A 5,740-nucleotide genomic window follows, 5' to 3' on the forward strand; every position below is an offset into this window, starting at 1 on the left:
CATTTTCTTGGAGTAATTCAAGGTCCCATCTTCAATGGTGTTGATTTGTTCAGACTGGAACTCATTAAGAATGTACCTTTTGTGTGCACAAGCTTTCCTGACATTCTGTCAAGAAGAATTGCTGTTGAAGGATTCATCTCCTTGTTTCATAAAGAACTTGATCATGTTGTCAAGCTTTACTTGGAAGATTGTGTTAGGAAGCAATCAGACGTTGATCCTGCTTGGATCCGTGGCAGAGTACTCCCGTCCAAAGATGATATTCTGAAGAAAGATAAGAAGGAACGACAGGCAAGGCTAAAAAGAAAGGCACAAGAAGATGAGGCTGAGAGAGCCAAGAAGTTGAGGGTCACCTATGATCCTGACAAGGTAGGCTTTTCTGAACGAAGAAATAAAAGGATCAGAGACTCCTTTCACAAAACCAGATCTTCACATGCTTCTTCTGAACACTCCTCCAGGCAGGTTTTTACTCCACCTCCTTCTGTCCCTAAACCTTCTCCCCAATCACCTCCTTCTGAACCAAAAGTAAACTTCACCTTACCAAATCCTTCTCCATCATCCTTCTCCTCTCCCATTCTAAACCCCACTCCTTTAAGTATTCTTCTCCCAACTCCTTCTGATAAATCCTTCTCACCAATTCCCTTTTCAAATACTTCACCCTCTTCTCAATCCATCCCTTCTGATATTCCACCCTCATCAATCATTCTCTCAGATATCCCTTCTTCCTCATCCACTGCACCTCCACCTTCTATATCCCATCCCTTACCTACCAGAAAATCCAAACCTTACTGTCTTCTCTACCCTGACTACAAATTCACCTTCAATCCGCCTGAACCTGAACCCTATACCTACCTGGAACTTTTCAGACATAAGGTGATTAGCAGTCTAGACCTTCTGAAGGATGCATTTCTAAATGGTCTGGATGATGTTTCTACAAGAAATCTCTGGAGAAGATTTCGCAAGGTTTTTCAAACAGAAGCAATGGGAGTACAGAAAAGACAAGTGGCTGCTGCCCCTGGTTACCCTGGTTACCTTCTGGAGGATGATAATGGTATATACTACCATCCTCTCAGAAATTGTGTTGCTGCTGAGGAGAAGCCCTTTGTGGATGAATTAGAAGTAGCAAGACTGGCTGCTGAAATGGAAGCAAATCCATGCAGGGATATTGTTATCTTTATTCCGGATTATCCTGTTCTGCTCGGAGATTTCAAGACTCTCTTTGACTATCTGAGGGAAAACCCTTCTGAGAAAGACCCAAGCTTGGTCATTCCAGAAGTTGTTGACCCACCAGAAGTTGAAGGTCCTTCTGCTCCCAGGAATCTAGCTGCCATTCTTCAGGCACTTGAGAATGGAGACTCTAAAATTCCTGCTGCAGAATATGGAGATGCTTCTATGCAAGAAGCAGATGCTGAAGATCATGTTGCTAAAACTGTTCCTGTTGAGGAAATCCCTGCAAATGATCTATCTATGGAAGCTGCAGATCAACATGTCATCCCTGTGGACAGAAGCTGTGAAGCTTCTTCTGATGAATCTTCTCGTCTTGCAAGGACTCTGGAAGAAATTCAGAAGAGACAGGATGAGCAAAGCTCACTCAATGATAAGTATAACGCTTTCATGGTGAGGCAAGAAGGACACAACAATAAGGTTCAAGAGATGCTGACCAAGATCTTGTCAAGACTAGGGCCATCTTAGATTGAGTCTGTGCTGTTTCTTTCTTTTCGTTGCATCTGTTTTGTTTTGTGCATCTGATCTTTCTTATCTTCATGTACTTCTGTACCTGCTGTTTGAACTTAAATGAAATCATCTTCTTCCTCCGTGTGTTTCGTTTTGTTTATCTCTGAATCTTTTTTGCTTTTTGATGATATGACAAAAAGGGGGAGAAGATAAATGATAAATGATTTGATTTAATCAGTTGCATTTACTAACAAGAACTGCAAGTTCTATATGGTTTAAGTGTTTTGCAGGTATAAAGAAGTGAAGAGAATCTTCAAAGCAAACACAAGAAGCAAAACCATGGAAACTGAAGCAAGCTGAGTGCTGTCAAGCTTCAGAGATCAGAAGCACTGATAATAGAATTTGATCCATATTTGTCTATTTGATCTGACAAAATTCTATTTGCTCTGATACATTATTTTAGCCTATATGGCTCTGATACATATCATGTGTTCTAATATACATTTTATGTTCTGACTCGTTCATGCTGACTTTTGTCGTTTAGTTTTTGTTCTGTAACATTTCAGGATGTAGAGATGCTCTGATGATGCTCTGGTACATTCAACAATGTTCTGATACAAATCTAGCATGAAGTGATGTTGGTAGAAATTCAAAGCTCTGAAGCTATCCGAGGGAAGCAGAAATCAGAAGCTGTGAATGTTCTAAAGATCCAGAAAACTCAAGTTCTGAAGCTGTCCTAGATGGAAGCAGAAGTCAGAAGCGGTGAATGTTCAGAAGATCAAAGAAATTCAAGTTCTGAAGCTGTCCTAGATGGAAGCAGAAATCAGAAGCTGTGAGTGTTCTAGGGATCTAAAGAAATTCTAGTTCTGAAGCTGTCCAATGGAAGCAGAAGTCAGAAGCTATGAATTCTCTAAAGACAGAAGCTTATGTGATCGTCTCTACCGAAATAATCAGGGAAGTCTTTTATTAAAGTTCTTCGAGTATTTATTTCAGGGGGAGATTATTTATCTCAGGGGGAGATTGTTAATCTCATGGGGAGACATATTCATATGCTTATGCTATAGCTGTGTAATTTGTCTTTTGCCGTCTGTTCTTTCTGATCGCAAATTTATATCATTTATATATGTTTTTGTCATCATCAAAAAGGGGGAGATTGTTAGAACAAGATTTGTTCTGATCAATTATCTTAGTTTTGATGATAACAATAATATGAATTTTGCTTAAGATAATATGGTACTCTAATCCAATGCAATTTCCTTTTCAGGAAATATATATAGAGTATGCATAATTCAGCGCTCAGAAGCTTTGTCTCAAAGGGTTCAGCATGCAACATCAGAACATGGTCTGGCAAGACATCAGAAGATGGTCGAAGCAGAATCAGAACATGGGTCTATGGAAGCATCAGAAGAACAAGAGAACAGAAGCACTGAAGTTCTGATGGTATCACGCTCAGAAGCACTTCAAGGTCAGAAGATCAGAAGATGCTATGCACCAAGCTGTTTGACTCTGATGATATTCAAACGTTGTATTCACAAACATCAGATCAGAAGGAAGTACAAGTGGCAAGCTACGCTGACTGACAAAAGGAACGTTAAAAGCTATTAAAGGCTACGTCAGTAGACACAGCGTGAACAAGGCTCGAGGTAGTTGACAAAAGCGTATAACATTAAATGCGATGCTGTACGGAACACGCAAAGCATTAAATGCACTCAACGGTCATCTTCTCCAACGCCTATAAATATGAAGTTCTGATGAGAAGCAAGGTTAACGATTAAAAACGATTCAAACGATTCTGCACCAAAACAACTCAAATTAACTTGCTGAAACGCTGTTCAAATCAAAGCTCAGAATCTTCATCTTCATCAAAGCTCACTACATTGCTGTTGTAATATATTAGTGAGATTAAGCTTAAACGTTAAGAGAAATATCACAGTTTGTGATTATCGCTTTTAAGAAGCAATTGTAATACTCTTAGAATTGATTACATTAAGTTGTAAGGAACTAGAGTGATCGTGTGGATCAGAATACTCTAGGAAGTCTTAGAGGTTATCTAAGCAGGTTGTAACTAGAGTGATCGTGTGGATCAGTATACTCTAGAAAAGTCTTAGAGGGTATCTAAGCAGTTGTTCCTGGAGTGATCAGTGTGTGATCAGAAGACTCTGGAAGACTTAGTTGCTGACTAAGTGGAGAACCATTGTAATCCGTGCGATTAGTGGATTAAATCCTCAGTTGAGGTAAATCATCTCTGCGGGGGTGGACTGGAGTAGTTTAGTTAACAACGAACCAGGATAAAAATAACTGTGCAATTTATTTTTATCTGTCAAGTTTTTAAAGCTACACTTATTCAAACCCCCCCTTTCTAAGTGTTTTTCTATCCTTCACCGGATTCGCTCGAAAATTTAACTGGAGCTCCGTGCCATTATTACCAAGATTTCATATGTCCGTACTGTCAACCAATTATGCACTTAAAATTCCCAGTAATTTGAAGAACGTCGTAATTTTTCGGTAAAAAGTGTGCCTTCGAGTATGAAGTCCATTCTGGAGTTTGAAAATTCATAACTTCTTTGATTTTTATCGTATGAAGTCCATTCCGGAGGCATTTTCTCGGAAATTTCGTTAGCTTCGATTCTTCGTCACACATGCTTGTTCAGATTTTGAGCCGAAGATGGAGTTTTATCGAATTCTTTGAGCGATACTCACAAAATTCTGCACAGTCGCGCCCGATGAATCGGCGTTTCTCGTCATTCAAACGCGCGTAATTTCTTCATCTCTTGTTGGATTGAGACGATTCTCACAGCTACAAGTCACAAATTTAGTCATCTTCAAGTGGGCGTTGGTCTCGTCTCAGAATTTCGCGCCCGAATCACATTTCCTCGAAAACGAGCCAAAAAGAGATAATTAAGGGCGTTTTGGACATTTCATCACTCACACTATATAAACTATTTTTCTTCACATTCTCTCATAACTTCAATAACTTCAATTTACCAAAAATCTTCATAAACACTTTCTCTCAATTTCCAAAGATCAAAACCACATATCACATAAAACTTTCATCAATTTTCATGAATAGTCATTGATCTTCATCAAATTCAAGAACAACATGGATTGAAGATCAAGATTCCAAGTTCGAATTTCTTCTCTCTCCCTCTACATCTTGCGCGCCACTCTCTCTCACTATCTCCGGATTCACTTTTCAACTTCGCTTCGTGTTCGCGTTCGTGTCGTGTTCGTGTTCGCGCGTCGGTTTAGATCTTCATCCGGTAAGCTTTCGAATCTTGAATTAAGTGCTTAATTGTTGATGTTAACATGATTTGAATGATAGATCTAGGTGTTGATTATGCTTAGTTGATGTTGATGATGATTAGATGTTAGATTCAAGTTGTTAGATTGAAACTTTTCTTGCAATCGCATGTTGATACATGTTTTGTGCACTATGTGTTTGTGATAATGCTTGCATGAATTTGTTGCTTGGTAATCAATGGTGATGACTTGAAATCTATGTGGATTTATGCCTAATTGTGGTTGTTTGATGTTCATAATGCTGTGCAAATTGAGACTAATTTGTGCTTGATTATACCTCTTGATGGATGCATGTTTGAATTTCTTTGGAGGTTGATTTTTGCTGTTTTTTTTATTCTGCGCACAGCGTAACCGGTTACGCTTCATGCCGTAACCGGTTACGAACCCGTGTTTGCCTTGTTACGCTGTTTTTGTGCACAGCGTAACCAGTTACGCTCCTGGCCGTAACCGGTTACGAACTTGTTTTTGCCTCTCCTTTTTGCTTTTGTGCACAGCGTAACCGGTTACGCTCCAGGCCGTAACCGGTTACGAACCCGTGTTTTGCCCTGTTTGTGCTACTGGTTGCAGCGTAACCGGTTACGCTCCTAGCCGTAACCGGTTACAGCTGTGTTCTTTGTTTTCAACTTCAAAAATTCATATCTTTTGACTCGTAACTCCGTTTTGCGCGTTCTTTATATCGTTGAAAAGCTTGTAAAATGTACTTTCTTGTGGATTGGTTTTGCTAAATTTTATATCCTTCATGATTGTATTTTGGCTCGCTTCCAGTGTG

The sequence above is a fragment of the Vicia villosa genome, linkage group LG3, assembly GCF_029867415.1.
Source record: "Vicia villosa cultivar HV-30 ecotype Madison, WI linkage group LG3, Vvil1.0, whole genome shotgun sequence".
NCBI classification, from domain to species: Eukaryota; Viridiplantae; Streptophyta; class Magnoliopsida; order Fabales; family Fabaceae; genus Vicia; species Vicia villosa.